General features: G+C 39.1%; 1 non-coding gene across 1 annotated transcript; it reads right to left on the reverse strand.

Moving 5' to 3' along the window:
- Positions 1–7696: 7696 nt before the first annotated feature.
- trnas-uga (transfer RNA serine (anticodon UGA)) lies at positions 7697–7778 on the reverse strand. The gene has a single exon. It is a non-coding gene; the product is annotated as a tRNA-Ser (tRNA).
- Between the last annotated feature and the right edge of the window lie 12939 nt (positions 7779–20717).

Raw genomic sequence — 20717 nt, forward strand, 5'->3', positions numbered from 1 at the left:
ACACACACACACACACACACACACACACACACAAAAGGGCAGCCCCCCCCCCCACACACACATACTGTAGAGAGGTTATTTGCAATGGCGAATGGTGATGTCATTTGGCCCTGTCTGGAAAAAGCTTCCTTTTTCACCACACACATCCGCCCGACGCGCTCCGACGTCTGACAGCGTCAGTGGACAAACATGAACAGTCACGCACACACACACACACACACACACACACACTCACACATGGCTGTGGTATGTAACCCCCGCCCCCCCAGCAGTGGAAAGTGTTCCCCTAAATGGCTAATTGTGATAAAGCATGGAAAAATGTCTAAAAAGGATTGCTGACACATTCTTTCATCGTTACTGTTCTGCTATTATTATTAGGATTGTCATTCTTGGTGAGGGGCGGGGGGGGGGGGGGGTATATGAAAAAATAATCAAGCATTGCAAGGCAGAAGTTGATGGAATGTGTCTTCTAGAATATTTTCTAAAGCACCCCCCCATACTAATACTTCCACTTTATTATTACATCCTCTTCTTGTAATATAATATAATATAATAAAAATATATATAATAAAAAAATATATATTATATATATATAATATATATAATATATATATTATATTATTTATTTATTATATTATTATATTATATATTATTATATATATAATTATATATTATATTTATATATATAATAAAAATAAATATATAATAAAAAATAATACGTCTGTATTCCCATCATATTTTCACTTCATTCCTATATTAGGACTTCCCCCATTCAAGCCTAATTGGCTTCCTTATCATTTATCATCTTTTTTTATTGGTATTTAGACTTTATTCCACTTTATTATCATCACATTACAACTTTATCTGCAAGATCATCACCAAATATTACAATTTTATTTGTTGTTTTGTGTCTCATAGTATTGGGATTATTTTTTTCTTGAATATTTCAACTACTGCATACGACACTAAAATGGTATTTTTTTTCTTCATAGTATTACAACCTTTGCAAACTTCATTACTACTGTTTCTTTTTAGTTTCCTTATGAAGTGATAGCCCCAGGTTGCACCAGGATGCTGTTCTGAAGCATACAACATTATTATATGTATTATCATATTAGATCATAATATTATCATATTAGAGCCCTCCAGACATGAAATAACACCCCTATAGCCACCTTTACACTCCTATTACCCAATATGGTAGACACCATAAGAGAAAAGCCATTTAAGACATAAATAAGACGTGTGTTCATGTGTTCACGACATTGTCCTGGTAATGTTACAGTTTTAGCCTCCTGATATTACAACATTGTCCTGGTAATGTTACAGTTTTAGCCTCCTGATATTACGACATTGTCCTGGTAATGTCACAGCTTCAGCCTCCTGATATTACGACATTGTCCTGGTAATGTCACAGCTTCAGCCGCTTAATATTACGACATTGGCCTGGTAATGTCACAGCTTCAGCCGCTTAATATTACAACATTGTCCTGGTAATGTCACAGCTTTAGCCTCCTAATATTACGACATTGTCCTGGTAATGTCACAGCTTTAACCTCGTGATATTACGACATTGTCCTGGCAATGTTACTGTTTAAGCCTCCTGATATTATGACATTGTCCTGGTAATGTTAGAGTTTTAGCCTCCTGATATTTTGACATTGTCCTGGTAATGTCACAGCTTTAACCTTGTGATATTACGACATTGTCCTGGTAATGTCACAGTTTTAGCCTCCTGATATTACGACATTGTCCTGGATGATGTCACAGCTTTAGCCTCCTAATATTATGACATTGCCCTGGTAATGTCACAGCTTTAGCCTCCTAATATTACAACATTGTCCTGGTAATGTCACAGCTTTAGCCTCCTAATATTACAACATTGTCCTGGTAATGTCACAGCTTTAGCCACCTGATACCACGGCATTGTCCTGGAATTGTTACAGTTTTAGCCTACTAATATTATGACATTGTCCTGGTAATGTCACAGCTTTAGCCTCCTGATATTACAACATTGTCATGGTAATGTTACTGTGTTAGCCTCCTGCTATTACGACATTGCCCTGGTCATGTCACAGTTTTAGCCTCCTGATATTACGACATTGTCCTGGTAATGTTACAGTTTTAGCCTCCTGATATTTTGACATTGTCCTGGTAATGTTACAGCTTTAGCCTCCTAATATTACATCATTGTCCTGGTAATGTCACAGCTTCAGCCTCCTGATATTACAACATTGTCCTGGTAATGTCACAGCTTTAGCTACCAATTATTACAACATCGTCCTGGTAATGTTACAGCTTTGGCCTCCTAATATTCTAACATTGTCCTGGTAATGTCACAGTTTTGGCCTCCTAATATTACAACATTGTCCTGGTAATGTCACAGCTTTATCCTCCTGATATTACGACATTGTCCTGGTAATGTCACAGCTTTAGCTACCTAATATTACGACATCGTCCTGGTAATGTCACAGCTTTAGCTACCTAATATTACGACATCGTCCTGGTAATGTTACAGCTTTGGCCTCCTAATATTATAACATTGTCCTGGTAATGTTACAGTTTTAGCCTCCTGATATTACAACATTGTCCTGGTAATGTTACAGCTTCAGCCTCCTGATATTACGACATTGTCCTGGTAATGTCACAGCTTCAGCCTCCTGATATTACGACATTGTCCTGGTAATGTCACAGCTTCAGCCGCTTAATATTACGACATTGGCCTGGTAATGTCACAGCTTTAGCTACCTAATATTACGACATCATCCTGGTAATGTTACAGCTTTGGCCTCCTAATATTATAACATTGTCCTGGTAATGTTACAGCTTTAGCCTCCTAATATTATAACATTGTCCTGGTAATGTCACAGTTTTGGCCTCCTAATATTATAACATTGTCCTGGTAATGTTACAGCCTTAGCCTCCCAATATTACGACACATTTTTCTTATGACATGTCTGTCATCCTATTATGACTGTAGTCTCCTAAAATGCTATTTTTCTCATCTTCTTGGGACTTGGGTGTCAGACTGAGACGATGCAGTGACTTTTGCGTTGTAACATAAACATTCCAGAAGATGTTGTGTATGAATGCCAAGGGACTCACTAAGGCTGAACATGTGAATCATTGTTTATCCATCTTTATGTAGTCATTCATTTGGGAGCGTGACACATGAGAACAGGACATCAAGGGAATACTGATATTCCTTGTCCTGCGACTCACTGTCTTTCTGCAGGGGAAAAAATAACGTGTTTTTTCCCGTTTGGCAACACACGAAAACATCAAGTCATGTCTTATCTAACTTTATAAGCAAACATGGAAAAAGTGTGAGTGGTGTAGTGTGTGGGAGGAGTACAGGGGGTGTCTCATGGGACAGAAATACAGAATGCATGTGTTTGTCATTAGGGCGCTGCAGTACGGTACATCCCATAATAGCTAACACGTGGAAACACTGCTTGTAATGTCGTGATTCTGGGAACACGTCTACGCTTCATTGTCTTCTTCATCATAGTAATAAAGCTAACAAAGTCAGAATCATGCTGTGCTACGTTAGCAGACTACATTCATCATTGATTCGTCAATAGTTGTACTGCTAGGATACTACACAAAGGCCCAAATGCTAGGAAACTCAATTCCAACCATTACGACAAAAATGTTGTAATGTTAATGAGACTAAATTTGTCATTTGTGAGTAAATAGTTGTCATGCTAGAAGACTACATTTGAACCATTCTGAGAAAAATGTCATAATGAGAAAAAAGATGTAATTCACAAGTAAATAGTTGTAATGCAAGTTGAATAAAGTCCCACCATTGCCAGAAAAATGTTGTAATGTTAGGAGACTAAAGTCGTACCAATACGAGGAAAAGGTAACAAGTAAATTATTGTAATTGTAGGAGACTTCTGTCATACCGTTACGAGAAAAATGTTGTAATGTGAGGAGACTAAAGTCATATTACGACTATCTTTTTGCTATCTTGAGGCTAAATTTGTTATTTATGAGTAAAAGGTAGTAATGCTAGGAGACTAAATTCGTAATTTACAAGTTAATAATAGTTGTAATGCTAAGTCGAACCATTTCGGGAAAAATGTTGTAATGTTACGACTAAATTTGTAATTTACGAGTAAATAGCCGTCATGCCAGGAGACTAATGTCGTACCATTAGAAGAAAGACGTAACAAGTAAATTATTGTAATGCTGGGAGACTTATCTTGTGCCGTCACGAGAAAAATGTTGTAATGTTAGGAGACTAAAGTCGTAACATTACGAGGAAAAGGTAACAAGTCAATTATTGTAATTGTAGAAGACTTATGTCATACCGTTACGAGAAAAATGTTGTAATGTGAGGAGACTAAAGTCATATTACGACTATCTTTTTGCTATCTTGAGGCTAAATTTGTTATTTATGAGTAAAAGGTAGTAATGCTAGGAGACTAAATTCGTAATTTACAAGTTAATAATAGTTGTAATGCTAAGTCGAACCATTTCGGGAAAAATGTTGTAATGTTACGACTAAATTTGTAATTTACGAGTAAATAGACGTCATGCCAGGAGACTAATGTCGTACCATTAGAAGAAAGACGTAACGAGTAAATTATTGTAATGCTAGGACACTTATGTTGTACCGTCACAAGAAAAATGTCGTAATGTTACTATTACGAGATACATTTTGCTAAGTTGAGACTAAATTTGTTATGGTAGGAGACTAAATTTATAATTTACGAGTAAATAGCTGGCATGCCAGGAGACTAATGTCGTACCATTAGAAGAAAGACGTAACGAGTAAATTATTGTAATGCTGGGAGACTTATCTTGTGCCGTCACGAGAAAAATGTTGTAATGTTAGGAGACTAAAGTCATAACATTACGAGGAAAAGGTAACAAGTCAATTATTGTAATTGTAGAAGACTTATGTCATACCGTTACGAGAAAAATGTTGTAATGTTAGGAGACTAAAGTCATACTATTACGAGATACATTTTGCTATCTTGAGGCTAAATTTGTTATTTATGAGTAAAAGGTAGTAATGCTAGGAGACTAAATTCGTAATTTACGAGTTAATAATAGTTGTAATGCTAAGTCGAACCATTTCGGGAAAAATGTTGTAATGTTACGACTAAATTTGTAATTTACGAGTAAATAGCCGTCATGCCAGGAGACTAATGTCGTACCATTAGAAGAAAAACGTAACAAGTAAATTATTGTAATGCTAGGAGACTCATGTTGTACCGTCACAAGAAAAATGTCATAATGTTAGGAGACTAAAGTCATACTATTACGAGATACATTTTGCTAAGTTGAGACTAAATTTGTTATGCTAGGAGACTAAATTCGTAATTTACGAGTAAATAGCTGGCATGCCAGGAAACTAATGTTGTAACTAATTTGGGCTGCACGGTGTACAAGTGTTTAGCGCGCAGACCTCGCAGCTAAGAGACCAGAGTTCAATCCCACTCTCGGCCATCTCTTTGCATGTTCTCCCTGTGCATGCGTGGGTTTTCTCCGGGTACTCCGGTTTCCTCCCACATTCCAAAGACATGCTAGGTTAATTGGCGACTCCAAATTGTCCATAGGTATGAATGTGAGTGTGAATGGTTGTTTGTCTATATATGCCCTGTGATTGGCTGGCGACCAGTCCAGGGTGTACCCCCGCCCGAAGACAGCTGGGATAGGCTCCAGCACCCCCCGCGACTCTCGTGAGGAAAAGCAGTAGAAAATGAATGAATGAGACCCAATTTGTTGTTTACGAATAAATAGTTGTCATGATAAGCTACAAAATTTTTAATTTACGATTCAATAATAGTTTTAATGCTAAGAACCATTTTGAAAAAAAAATTATGACAAAATTTGTAATTTACGAGTCGATAATTGTAATGTTAAGAGACTAATGCTAAGAGAGTCGAACCATTGTGAGAAAAATGTTGTAATGTAAATATTTGTCATGCTAGGAGACTAAAGTTGTACCATTACAAGAAAAATGTTAGGCGACTCAAAGTTTTAAAAGTTTTTTATTACAAGAAAAGTGTTGCTATACTAAGACTAAAATTGTTATTTAGTAAATAATTTCTCTCTAATTTCATACCGTTCTGAGAAAAATGTCAACATTAGGAGGCTAATGCTCGGAGAATAAATTTACTCACAAAAAATGGTTGTAATGCGAGGAAAATATCACGTTGCATTCAGAAGAAAATGCGACTCAAGTCATACTGTTACAAGGAAAATGTTCCAACCTTGAGACAAAATCTGTCATTTACGAGTAAACATTTGTAACACTGGGATTATCGCAGTACGAGTCATTCATGAGAAAATAGCTGTATTGTTAGGCTACTAAAGCCATATGTTGCCATGTTAGGACTAACTTTTTTTTTAACTCAGGAGTAAATAGCTGGAATGCTACAAGAAAAAGATCCAAATGTCATAATGTTAGTCGACTCAGTTTGTCATTTACCAGTAAATACTGCTAGGAGACTAATTACAACCATTACAAGACAAATGTTGTCATTTTGATACAAAAGATGTCGTTTAGTACTAAACAGTTGTGATGCTAGGACACTAATGTTGTACCCGTGCGAGAGAAATGACTTCATATTTCGACACTAAATTCATAATTTCAGAGTAAATAGTTGTAATGTCTGGAGAAAAGTCAGAATTGTGCACTAAAGTTGTACTATTGGGGGGGGGGGGGTAGTTATGTGGTTTCCTTGCAAATGTGTAACTTTTGTAATAATTTTGCCAGAAAAATGTTGTAATGTTAGGAGACTAAAGTCGTACCATTACAAGGAAAAGGTAACAATTAAATTATTGTAATTGTAGGAGACAAATGTTGTCATTTTGATACAAAAGATGTCGTTTAGGACTAAACAGTTTTGTGATGCTAGGACACTAATGTTGTACTCGTGCGAGAGAAATGACTTCATATTTGGACACTAAATTCATAATTTCCGAGTAAATAGTTGTAATGTCTGGAGAAAAGTCAGAATTGTGCACTAAAGTTGTACTATTGGGGGGGTTATGTGGTTTCCTTGCAAATGTGTAACTTTTGTAATAATTTTTTCGTGAATAATGTTCTTTTTTAAGATGACAGTTACAACTTTATCAATTCAGTCGGCATGCGTTCTTCCGCTGCAGTGGCTTGGGCTGTTGCCATGGCGACAGTCCACTCCATACACGCTCTGACATAACATCATAAAGTTTCTATGAGCCACATAAGTCAAGCTGGCCTCTCCTTGCTGACTCAGCAACACTTCATCCTTTCCACTGCTTCTCAATAGAAGAGTCAACAAACGTGGAGTGTCATCACCCTTTTTTTTTCCACACAAACACACATCCTCCATTCACAGTCAGCCTATATTAAGACGGTACTTTAACGTGACGTGACACACACTATGCCAATAAAGGGAGCTTTCACCCTCCCTGGTAATTAAAACATCAATAAATTATATTTCAGACTAATGCCAGTTGACGTTTGTGTTGCGTGTGTTTCACAAATGAACGCCGTTTGTGCAAAATAAGACAAATACTGCTATGTAAGTTATAGAACATGTGACGTTTTTACCCCCCAAACTGTCGTTACGTCATCACTCGTTTACGGTGTCAGAGGGAAGGACGAGGATATGTATGTTGCTCATTCGATACCCCTCGTGCATTTAAAACAAAAAATAACTATTTAATCAATCATTAAAAACAACATTTACCACGCTGCGAGCAGGGTTCGAACCTGCGCGGGAAGATCCCATTGGATTTCAAGTCCAACGCCTTAACCACTCGGCCATCGCAGCTGCTAGTCAACCTCGGTGTCCGTACATCTTTTCTTTGTCAAACTGAAAACTGAGACCACCCATTCAATTCATTTACTATACCGCTTGTCCTCCATGTACAACATTAAAATGCTAATTCACGATACATAACGAGGTTAAACATGAACCAATGTTTTTTAACGTCGCCATTTTGTAAGTACAACTGTCATGGCTGATTTCACCCACATGAGGGCGGCAGAGATAACGTTGTTCCTTCAGCGGTGCGGGAAGTAAACAACTACTGTACATACATTTCCTCGTCCTATTGTTACATAAACGCTTCTTTAGTCGATGTGTTTCTCACATTAAGTTTGAACTGAAGAATCCAGTCCGGTATAGCTAGCAGTTTAATGTAACCGCAAGTCTGCTTTTTATACAAAATAATACTAAATGTTATCACACATGATAAGAAAAGAATATTTCGAAGACAGCTGGGATAGGCTCCCACACTGCCGCGACTCTCGTGAGGATAAGCGGTAGAAAATGAATTAATATTTGAGGATAAAGCTGGCTCTTTATTTTTGCCAGAAGTTGCGTTTTTCACCTATTAGCAAACCGAACCCAGCCTTTATTCGCGAGATGCATGACCTCCTCACCACTCTCTGTGCAACAACAGTGAATATTATCATATTGGGTGATTTTAATATCCAAATTGATAACCACTCTTCCTATTCTGCTGCTGAATTAATGAATCTTCTTGATTGCCTCAACCTCACTCAATATGTTAAAGTCCCAACACACTCCAGAGATGTTACTGGAGTGTTGATGATACTCCCACATCATCAACAATAGCCATGGAAATTCCATTAACCATTTTCTCAAACCCTTGGACCCACCCTCTTCAGTGTCTACATCAGGGGTGCTGACACTTTTTCAGCATGCGAGCTACTTTTAAAATGACCGAGTCAAAATGATCTACCCACTACAAAAATGCAAAACATCTATTTATTTTCAAATGTATTGAGGATTATTTGTACGTACAATGTATGTTGATGTACCTTACATAACCAAATGAGCCAATATTGCAAAACACACATAATTAACTATTAACATTTTTTTGTAATTACCTGAGTTTACTTTGATGACTTGCACTGAATTGAACCAGCCAGGGATGCATAGTCCGGACAGTAGCTGCTGATAGCCAGCCTCAAGCACACTTCCAAATGTTTATCAGTCATGGATAATATCCGTATCACAATATCCGTATAATATTCCATATCCGTATGGAAGTGATATGTTTTTTGCCTTTTTACTTGGTCCAGTTTTTGCCTTTTTACTTGGTCCAGCTCCTTCACTCATTTTAGTGACCATAAACTTTAGCGAGGGCTTTAAAATCTCGCAATTCGCCGACTAGCTTAGCACTTTGCATCGTTGTTTACGCATGAGCGGTGACCTGAAGGTCAAAATTCAGTTGTCATCTGATTGGTTGTCCTGTATGTCAATCAAGTAACGGGGATGGATGATAGGCTGACATCGTAAGTTCTGCTGCACTTAGAGACGTTGTTTGATTTGATTGGTCGCCCGAAGGGCAACATTCAGTTGTCATCTGAATGGCTGCCCTGTATATCAATCAAGTGACAGCATTGATGCGAGGATGATATTTTTTTAATGTCACGCCGCGATTGACCAGCGATCGACCAGTACCACCTCCGCGATCGACCGGTAGCTCGCGATCGACTTAATGAGCACCCCTGGTCTACATGCTCCGCCTTGGCCATGTCATCAGCTGGCATGGAATATCATTCCATTGCTACGCGGACGACACACAGTTGTACATCAGAACGGCCCCCTCTGTTGCCCTGTTCACACTCTCCATCTGCCTGGACGAGATAAAGGCATGAATGACAGCTAACTTCCTCCAATTAAACAGTTCCAAAACGGAAGCTATCCTCATTGGAAGCCCACACCAGACCCGGTCATCCACTATCACCACTATCACCTTCTCCGGCCAGGATATCCACCTCTCATCTGCAGTTGCCAACCTCGGTGTCAAAATGGACCCCCACCTGACTTTCGAAGGTCACATAAAAAATCTGTGCAAAACCTCCTTTTTCCATCTCAGGAATATAGCAAAACTCCGCACACTTACCCACACTTACCTTCACACACTTACCTTTCCACTGATGTAGAAAAAAATGAAAGTGAAAATGAACAAAATGAGAAAAAAATGAAAAAAGGACCGCACGGCGGACGAGTGGTTAGCATGCAGACCTCACAGCTAGGAGACCCGAGTTCAATTCCACCCTCGGCCATCTCTGTGTGGAGTTTGCATGTTCTCCCCGTGCATCCGTGGGTTTTCTTCGGGGACTCCGGTTTCCTCCCACATTCCAAAAACATGCTAGGTTAATTGGCGACTCCAAATTGTCCATAGGTATGAATGTGAGTGTGAATGGTTGTTTGTCTATATGTGCCCTGTGATTGGCTGGCCACCAGTCCAGGGTGTACCCCTGAGGATAAGCGGTAGAAAATGAATGAATGAATGAAATAAAAAAAACTTTCTAGCAAAAGCCTGAAAAAAAGCGCTAAAGACACTTTATAAAGCGAAAACGGCTTGTTTGTTCAGACTGTTAACTAACAATAACCCATGGATAACACTGTCTGTGAATAGCTAGCTAGCATTGTGCTGCTGGGCTGAGTCATGTTTATGATGATGTTATCTCTGTCGTGCTGAAAGTCCAATCACTGCTGATAAAGATTCCTTGATGGTGAAAATGACATTTTTTTTCAAAATGGGAAAGGATGACTCTTTAATTGTCTATGCATTGGATGTAAATGTTGATAAGATAAAAGGAGAAAAGGCGCCATCAAAACAATGTGAAGAAATACACATTCCAGCAACGTGTTATACTGTGAGATGAATAAAAGCAAAAAAACACACAATACACACCCTAACACTCAAATAAATGAAGTATGCGTGTGTGGGGGTGGGGGGGATAACTACATCAAAGAACAAAGAACGCAGGTATTCCGATGTTATGATGCAGAACCGACAAATATCTATAGGGAGAGCAAATGGCGGTTACGAAACTTGGCAATAAACAAGCCCTTGGATATCGGCCAATTACATTTTTCAGTAAAAAAAAAGACAAAAAAACCTCAGACTTACAGTTCGAAAGACATATACCATTTCCATGTTGCTTATACTCACAGGGGCGAGGGGGGGTATGCTGGAGCCTATCCCAGATGTCTTTGGGTGGACTGGTGCACACTCACGTGGAGAACATGCCAACTCCACACAGAGATCCCCAAGTGGAGAGTCAAACCCAGGTCTTACATCTCCTGACTGTGTGGCCTACATGCTAACCACTCGTCCACCGTGCGGCATGGAGGGAGAACATTTTCCTATAATAATAATAATAATAATAATAATAAATGTTATTTGTATGGCGCTTTTCAGAGTACTCAAAGACGCTGTACAGTACAGAAAAAAGAAATAAAAATAGAGTTGAGTAAAAACAGAGTAAACGATGCATTAAAATACAATATCCAAACATTCATTCAGAGCTAAAACAAGGCTAAAAGCGGGATGGGCCGCAGCAGTCAAGTATAAAAAGTTAGACGTTAAAAACTGATTTAAACAGGTGAGTTTTGAGTTGTTTTCTTGAAGGTGGGAAGGTCTATGTACAACCTTTTATTGTCAAACATCTGAACAATGTGAAGATAAAACAAATGAAAGGTATCGTGTACCTCAGGGAGATCAAATATTAATGCCAAGCCAAAAGACTAATACTTTGACACGGCCACAGATGCCAACATTTGGCCATCCAGTAGATCGGGGGGGCATGACGTGGATGGCTAGCTACCGGTCGTAAAGTTCCAAGTGACTTAATTTCAGCAGCCAAAAAGAGCAGATGAAAAACCAGCAGTGTGAAACGTGCGGCGTAGGAAACAAGTCGAAGATTCCAACGTAGCATACTGAGACGGTGTCATACTTGACCGCAGCCACCTTCCTTTAGATAAAAAAGTACGTAGCGTATAGAACAGCCATGGGGATGTTACAACCTGCAGGCCCTGCATCAAACCACATCAAGCCCATGACTTGACTTAACATGACTTGAGTCGCCAACATAGTCACATGCAATCTGCAGCTTGGACAAACAAGCCATCCAAACAACACAACACGTCAACACACGACGCACAAAGTAACATACTGATATCCACGCACAATACCCATGCCAAAATCTACCCATATATTCCCATTGTAAGCTTTCATGCTGGCCAGCTTGCGGTACTCCTTCTTCCAACATTTGACCCTGTTTTTGTCGCTTTTGGCTAATTTGAGGAGGTCATCAGAGAAGTAAACAAGGAGGAGTCAACATACTCTTGATAGCCAATGCTTTAGTGTTCATTGCGGGCATTTGGAAATTACACTAATAACACTTTTTTGCGCTGTTCAGATGTGAGAGCACATTGGTGGAGCTCTAGTCGGACTTGCAGGCCCACGAGAGCGCTCGGGGAACTGAACAAAAATGTCATCCAATATTTCTCTACAAGGGAGGAGAAATATGATCTCAGGGAAGAACTAAATATGAAACACTTATATGCTAGGACTACGTTATGCTAGCCATAGCATTTCAGTATGTGGAATCAAACTATGGAATGGATTGAGTAAGGACCTCAAACAATGCACAACGATGAGCCAATTCAAGAAACAATACAAGCAGTTGATGTTTGCTAAATACAAGGATGAAGAGTCTTGAACCAGTCATGATGTGCTATATATATCACTATATTGACACTTACTATGGTACCCATTATGTCATTGGATGGTCATATCACCTCCTACTTCGGTATGTGACAAAAAATAAAAATAAAATAAAATAAAATAAAAACTTAAATTATATTAGGAAAGCAGGAAGTGAACAAATGTAACAGTTACTGATTGTAAAAGTACCAGATGGAGGGGTAGGATTTAATAAGCTTTGCTTCTTCCTACTCCTTTTGGACATGTGGAACTGTGAACTGATTATGTGATGCATTCAATTGTAATCTGATGCATGTTCAAATGAAATAAAACCATTACCATTACCATTACCAAATTAATGATGCTAACCATTACCAAATTAATGATGCTAACAAAGTTTCCACTGTATTTTCACAGTCCTGCAAATTTGATGAGATAATGAATGATGGTTTGGGGCTGCATGGTGGACAAGTGGTTAGCGCAACTACAAGACCCAAGTTCGATTCCACTTTCAGCCATCTCCGTGTGGAGTTTGCATGTTCTCTCTGTGCATGCGTGGATTTTCTCCGGGTACTCCATTTTCCTCCCCCATTCCAAAAACATGCTAACTTCATTAGCCACTCCAAATTGTCCATAGGTACGAATGTGGGTGGGTCTCAACAACGTATTTATTTATATGTCTTTTATGCTTTTTTGCACAAGAGGTAAGAAGAGGTGATAGAAGCTTTCTCGTTGTATTTTAACGCACACACATAGCTGAGTTCCAAATGTGAAAAGTGTAAATAGTTGATGGTGTTATATTTGTAAATAAAGTTATTTTGAAGCTTTTGTGTTGCATGTTGGTATAGCTGTTTAGATATTTGAGCTGTCACAAAAGTAATAAATATTTGTATCAAAGTGAAATGTATCTTTCCAAAAGGAGCTGCTTTTCTCCCTATTTTAGTCGGGAACTGATATTTTCCTGAAACTTACCCATGTTCTACTGCTGATTATTAAAGAACACAAGAGCGTCTTTGTGATGAAAGACGGGTGTCTAATCTTTATTTTGGTAGGTTTCATGTTTCTATAGCTATAGAAGACAATATTCTGTGTGCCAGAAAGATCCGTTCAAATGGTGAAAAATGGCCGCTACTGGAGGGGGTGTCTTTGGGAACATGGCTGGGATGTCTTTGGGAACCATTAAAGAAGGTAAAGGCAACCTTAAATGTTCTTTATCCCTTTCATTCATCATTTATATACATTTAGAATTTTTTACTCATGTAAAACTAATTAAAACTATTAAAAGCGTGTTTTGTGTTAACATTCGTTAACTTCCAGTGACATAACTTCCAGTCCGAGTTGCCTTTTTATTTGCTGGCTGACAGGATTGTTAGCTAAATCGATTTTTATCATTCTGAGACACTGCACAGCCCTCTTCTTAACTGTCCTATGTCTGTGTATTGTTTTATAACCTTCTAATTATCCACTTTATATGACTATCACTGTTGTAAATACACACTTAGGGCTCTAATTACGTGGTGGTACAGGGTGGCGGAGTGTGGCACAGCCTATGCAGCGATAATTTGGTCCAGCAAACCTAATTTGGTAATTTGGTTTTCAGGTTAATCAGGTTTTCCAGAGGGTCAGGCACATTGCAATGCAACCAACAACCCTTCTTAATGTAAGCGTCTGAACCAGCATGGACCTTTTTGTATTTATTGTCCCGTCATGATGTCAGATCAAAGACCTCACGCTTAATGGGAACTCAACCTAACGACTCACAAGACATCTCCACTCTACGCTCATCACTGTGGCCACGCTGGATGCACACCAGATCGCACTGCGAGCGATTATGTTATTAGTTATGTTAGCTATGTTAGCTATGTTAGCTATGCTGTATGTCTACTGGCAGGCGCCAACACCGCTAGCCAACTTGAGCACTGCTAACATGATACAATTACACAAAATGTATTCCTACTTTTCACAATTTAATTCATTTTAAAGAAAAAACAACACCATAATTACCTGCATTTTATTAGTGAATAATAAGTGATAATAACAATAATAAGTATCATTATCATCATTACCAGTGATGCTCGGGGCTTAAACTGCATAAAGTGTCTAATACCCCTGACTTATTTTCAGATTGAATTCTGAATTTAGGATTTTTTTTCAGGATTCCTCTGGGATTTAATTCCAAAATCCAAACATCCGGGATTTTTCTTTGTTGAATTCAGTGGCGTCATTAGGCCTATTTTAGAGGGACTTCCATAGTCCCCCTAAAATGTTGTTAAGGCCCCCTAAATAATTAGATATTTTTTTTATTGATTTTTATTTATTGATTTTTTTTACAAAAAAAAATCTGACAAATTTTATATAATAGGGCAAGAATAGGAGTAAAAATAAATATTCACAATACCTGTCATTAATTTATAATCATAAATCTGTCCATTTCCCTTTATTTCATGGTGTAAGGTAGAGAGCCCCTTCACTGCACCATTACCCAGTCCATTCCACTGACAATCCAGTCCATGTTTTCCCTGCAGTCAAAATTAATTAGCTTTTTGCAGATTGACAGCAGATTGAACCATGAACCAAGCATTTCCCATTTTACAAAAAAAGAAAAAATATTAATAAATTAAATGAAAAAAAGACATAGAGGCGATCTCGGCTCACGTCTTTTACCTCTGTTATTGTGCGGCCAAGAAGTAGATTCCAGCCATAAAGGAACACTGCATATGCTAATTAGCTAGCCAGTAGCTAATATTATGGTTCTGGTTGTAGTGCCAAGTGTGCCCTGTGCTCTCTTCAGCCTTTGGGGGCACAGCATCAGTTGTGTTTCTCTCACGTTATGATGCACACTGCGGGTTACTGAGTTGAGTTGATTCCACTATGATTCATTTATCATTATCGTGAGTGGATGATATAATGATGATAATAATAGTAATAATAAGCAGGCTAATACCAGCCTACTACAACTACTACTAGTAGTATCTCTACTAAATCTGTCCAAAAGTGGGAAAATTATATCCCGGTTCTTGTTCGTTATTTGTTTTTTTGGATTTCTTAATGTCTACTGCATTCATTCACATCCTGTGCATCTCCAGAACCTAGTGATGCCCCTGGTTGAATTCCAAAATTATGAGGTTTATTCTTCTGCATCTTCTGCAGATCAGTATTTTAAAATAAGTTGTCATTTGGATTCTTCCACAGAATTTGCATGGCTTTTCTCCGGGTTCCTCCCACATTCCAAAACATGCTAGGTTAATTGGCCACTCCAAATTGTCCATGGGGATGAATGTGGGTGGGAATGGTTGTTTGTCTATATGTGCCCTGTGATTGGCTGGCCACCAGTCCAGGGTGTCAGCTGGGATAGGTTCCGGCATACCCCCACCCTAGTGAGGATAAGCAGTCTAGAAAATGGATGGATTTTTCTGGCAAATTTAGTTTAAATTCCAAATAGTATGACTTCTGTGGCCTTGCCGAGACACTTGGTCTGTATTGTAGCTCGTATAAAAATATTTTCTCAGTGGTACTTTATTATTCTCATAATGATTCCTTTGCTTTTAAAGTAACGTTTCCAGCATTTAGCTCGGAATTGGCCATGGTGGAGGAAGTGTCATGGTTATAATGATAACAATAATAATCATTGACGGGCATCCCCACCCAGTGTGTGAAGTACTCTTAAGGGGTCAAAAAGCAAAATACACTCCCCAAGCCGAAACACACCCTGTCCATATCGCTTAGCATTGTTACTTATTGACATGTTTGTGCAACATCATCTACTGTCCACGCCCATCGGCTACATATACAGTATATATGTATACAGTATATATCAATACACACCAGTAGGGAAAGTAGACCCAGTGTGTCCGTGTGTGCCCCGGCGAACATGGACGCAATGAGGGTTCTTCTTCTGTTGTTATGGATGTGTGCTAGCACGGGACTCACACAGCAGCAAAGGTGAGCTCATTTTCATCAATTAAAATTTTTTTTGAAATTATTATGCTAACTCGTGTAGTACATTTTATATTTATTTTATTATTGTTAGGCTAAAAAATATATTATAATAACTAGTAATTTTGAGTTTTCCCAATACTGTAATGTATGTATAATAATAATATTGATAAAAAATAATAACAAATAATAAAAATGTAATTGTTAATATACCAGCATAATATATATATATCTGTTATTATATTTGAAAATATGTCATCTTTGAAATATATTTTATGATACATTGTATGAGGTTTCGAATTGTGTGGCGTCCCATAAAATCCCCAAATGGTAACTGTTTCAACTTCAAAAGACATTTGAATAGTTTTTACATAAAATATTTAGACACTAGATATTAAGAATAATTTCTTTCCTTATTTGTACCAAATCATCAATCATTCCGTTATATTGTCAGACGTTATGCAACCAGTCACATTGCATTGCTTACATTATTGAAATATGGGTGTGCCTTCGAGCAAATATTGGATATTTCGAAAATGAGTCTGTGGTTTTACGATTGCTGTACACCTTTCATCTGAGTATTTCTCTGGTTTCTCTTGCAGCCTCCAGAGTGCAAGGCAAAACAAGGGTAAGTTTGGCGATAACGCTAATGCACGTGAGCTAATTAATCAAAAAGCTTGTAAATGAAAAGGCTAGCTGATAGCAAACACGTGAGCGTATTGGCATTTTGTAAAACGCTGATTACATTTATTGGCAATTACCTTTAATAGTCATTCACCTGATAAAAGAATGGCATCCGTCATTCAACTTCTCAGCCACTGGAACGATCTGATGGTGTTTATTTCAAGACATGTTATGAGTTTTGTTAGCATTGTGCATTTAGCTAAGCTGCTGTGTAGTGGTTCAGTCATTGGATCTGTTTTTCTTAAAGTTAGCAACTGATTTCAAAGCTGAGCCCTATTTTGAGTCCGGGCAGCAGCATCCCTAAAACATGGAAATCAGCATTTGTCCTCCCACTGTTGAAAGGTGTCGAACCCTCTGATGTAAACCATTCAGCCATCTTCTATGCCACTTATCCCCACTCAAGTCACGGGTATGCTGGGGTAGAGGCGGGTTAACCATTCCCACCCACATTAATACCATTATGGACCATTTGGAGTACCCAATGAAGCTAACATGTTTTTGGAATGGGGGTGGAAAGCGCAGTACCCGGAGAAAACCCACGCAGGGAGAACTTGCAAACTCCGCACAGAGATTGCCAAGCGGAGAATCGAACCCAGGTCTTTCCAATCTCCTGACTGTGTGGCTTACATGCTAGCCGTCATGGATCATGCTAACCACTCAACCACCGTGCGGCCCTGATGTTAACCATTACAGACCAATTTCAAAACTCTGTATCTTGGCAAAAAGGTTTAAGGAAATAGTGAGTGATAAAATGGTTCAACTTTTTTTTTAGACCCAAATCACATTTTGGAAGCAACATAGCATCATTTTTGCTCCACTGACTCATTTCAACTATGTTATTGAATCAGTGATTTTATTGTGTTGCTGTTTTCATTTATTTCTCAAAGGCAAATTGGAATTCGAAATCAGGTCATTACTCATCCATCAATCTTCTTCCGCTTATCTGAGGTCAGGTCACGAGGGCTGAGGTCTAAGGGAAAACCCTTAGACCTTAGACCCTGAGGGCTGAGGGAAACCCAGACTTTCGCCTCCTTGGAATTCCGAATAGTCCTTTGAAAAAGTGCCCAACAGTCAGTGCATCATTCACAACTACATTAAGCATAAATAAAATAAAATAAAATAAAATAAAATAAAATAAAATAAAATAAAATAAAATAAAATAAAATAAAATAAAACACTTGGTCAAGCAAAAAAATCCTTAAAATGCTATTGCACAATGTTAAGGATTATTCCTTAAGGCATTGAGGGTAGTTAGTGTGGTCGGGTAAAAACTGTTTTCAAGTCTGTTTGTTCTTGATTTCATTAACCTGTGACGTCTACCTGACGGCAAAAGTCCAAACAAGGAGTGACCAGGATGGGAAGAACCTTTAACAATGCTCAGAGCCTTTTTAGCACAGCGAGCACTTTCATCCAGCTGCTCCCAGCAGATCCCGAGGCCAGTAGAGAGACATACATAGTCTCTCCAACGTGTCCTAAGTCTTTACGAGCTGGTCCCCTCCCACGGGTTGGACATACCCTTAACACCTTCCCAGGTAGGCGTCCCGGCCGGAGGCATCCTGACCAGGTGCCTGAGCCACCTCATCTGGCTTCTCTCAATGTGGAGTTTCTCCTGGGTGCTTCTCACACTGGGCTCTAATTTTGTGGCGCAGCACAATTTCTCCCCCACATTGTGCTGCAGCCGTGGTAGAGCCGACGTAGTGGTAATTTGGTCCAGTGCACCACTGTGCGCACCAATTTGGTAATTTGGTAGACTGGACTGTGCTGGGATGGGCGTGGAGGTGCACCAGGGGAGGAGTCCACATTTTCAGGTTGGCACAGTGCCAAAGGCGGTCTATTCAGGGCGCAGGTGAAGCGCAGCCTATGTAATGGTAAATTGGCTGACAGGCGCACAGTGCAGACATGTGACCAAAACCTCACAGGCAGAATTTTCAGAGTGTTGTGCAAATTTCAGTGGAAAAAAATGACAGCAACCACTATTCTTTCCTCCCTCTTTGCCACTTGCGCCGATGGGAGGGAGGTGTGGGTGCGAGGCGCTGTGCCAGACTGCCCTGCTCACGAGTGAGCTGGCCACACCTTGTGGTCTCAGGTCCATGAACACTGTTTATCATGGTGCTCTGAGGTTTTGTACTGGCTGTGCTCGGCTTACGCACTGCTTTGAACTTTGCACCCAAGCTGGCTGGCCGTCCCTGGGTGCCCAGAAGTACACTCATTGGAGGAAGTTGAGCTTAGCTAGAAGACTCTACTTCGCCTGTTGCCATTTTATTGGAGCTCTTCCCTTCAAAGGACTATAAGCCGTCATGTTCTTTGCTTCCTTCATACTATGATTGTCCTGCTGCTCAGGTTGGCACTGTTATGGGGAAAAGAGCATTCCGTTTTGTCTGATCAGTCTGATCTGAAATTTTTGGATCTTATTTTTTTTTTGTTCAATGTCATACTGTATGTTAAACAACAGGAATCAGTTGGTCAGTGTCTGTGTTAGCTTCATTGGCCACTCCAAATTGTCCATAGGTATGAATGTGTATAGGTATGAACGGGTGTACCCCGCCTCTCCCCCAAGACAGCTGTGATAGGCTCCAGCATACCTGTGACCCTCGTGAGGATAAGCGGTATAGAAAATGGATAAATAAAAATAAAAATAAAAATAAAAAATTCAGATCATTCCAAAGTTACAATTCTCAACTCATTCAGGACATTTAGCTTTCTCGGTACATCCTGCTATGTGTTAACATGATAACATTAGTAGTATTTTTTAGCTCTTTTCAAGTGTAAACATGTATATGCACTTATAGTCATTTTCATAGGTAGACATTTAAGGCACGGGTGTCAAACATACGGCCCGCGGGCCGGATCCGGCCCGTCTGGTGGTTTGGTACGGCCCGGGGAAGAAAGCTGCATTGTATAAAAAAAATATGAATTTAATTTAAAAATTGTAGTTCTTGTATTATCATTTTCCCTGTTTAAAAGATATGTGCGCAGCAAGCGTTAATTCTGACGTGAAACGGTACAAAGAGAAGATTTCAGGGCTGTTGATGGAGTTTGAGAAAAGGTTTCAGGTTTTTAGCGAACTCGAAACAGATTTTGCAGTTTTTCGCTCACCATTCACAGTCAAAGCTTCTGATTTGCCCGTTGCCATGCAACTTGAAATCATTGATTTGCAGTGTGATGTAGAACTGAAGGACAGATTTGCCTCTGTAAGCTTGGACACATTTTACAAGTACCTCCTACCAGGCTATCCCACATTGACAGCACTAGCTGCTAAAACATTGTCCATGTTTGGGACAACCTACCTTTGTGAGCAAGTTTTCTCACTAATGAACATTAATAAAACAAAGCTGCGCTCAAAGCTCACACATAAGCATTTGAAGGAGATTCTGAAATTGGCTGCTTCTCAGGACATGATGCCTCATATTGATGCACTTGTGCAGGATAAACGATGTCAAGTTTCAAGGGCAAATTCCAAGCAAGACGAATAATTGCTGTGAAAGTTATTCATTTGTTCAAATTGCTTTCCAGATGTTGAAAAACAGTGTTTTTAAGTTCCACAAGGCTGGTATAAATGTTTTTGGAACATTGTTACTAATTCTGTGATCAGTTTTATGTACAACACACTTAAATAT

Source organism: Doryrhamphus excisus, chromosome 3 (genome assembly GCF_030265055.1).
Source record: "Doryrhamphus excisus isolate RoL2022-K1 chromosome 3, RoL_Dexc_1.0, whole genome shotgun sequence".
Lineage (NCBI taxonomy): Eukaryota > Metazoa > Chordata > Actinopteri > Syngnathiformes > Syngnathidae > Doryrhamphus > Doryrhamphus excisus.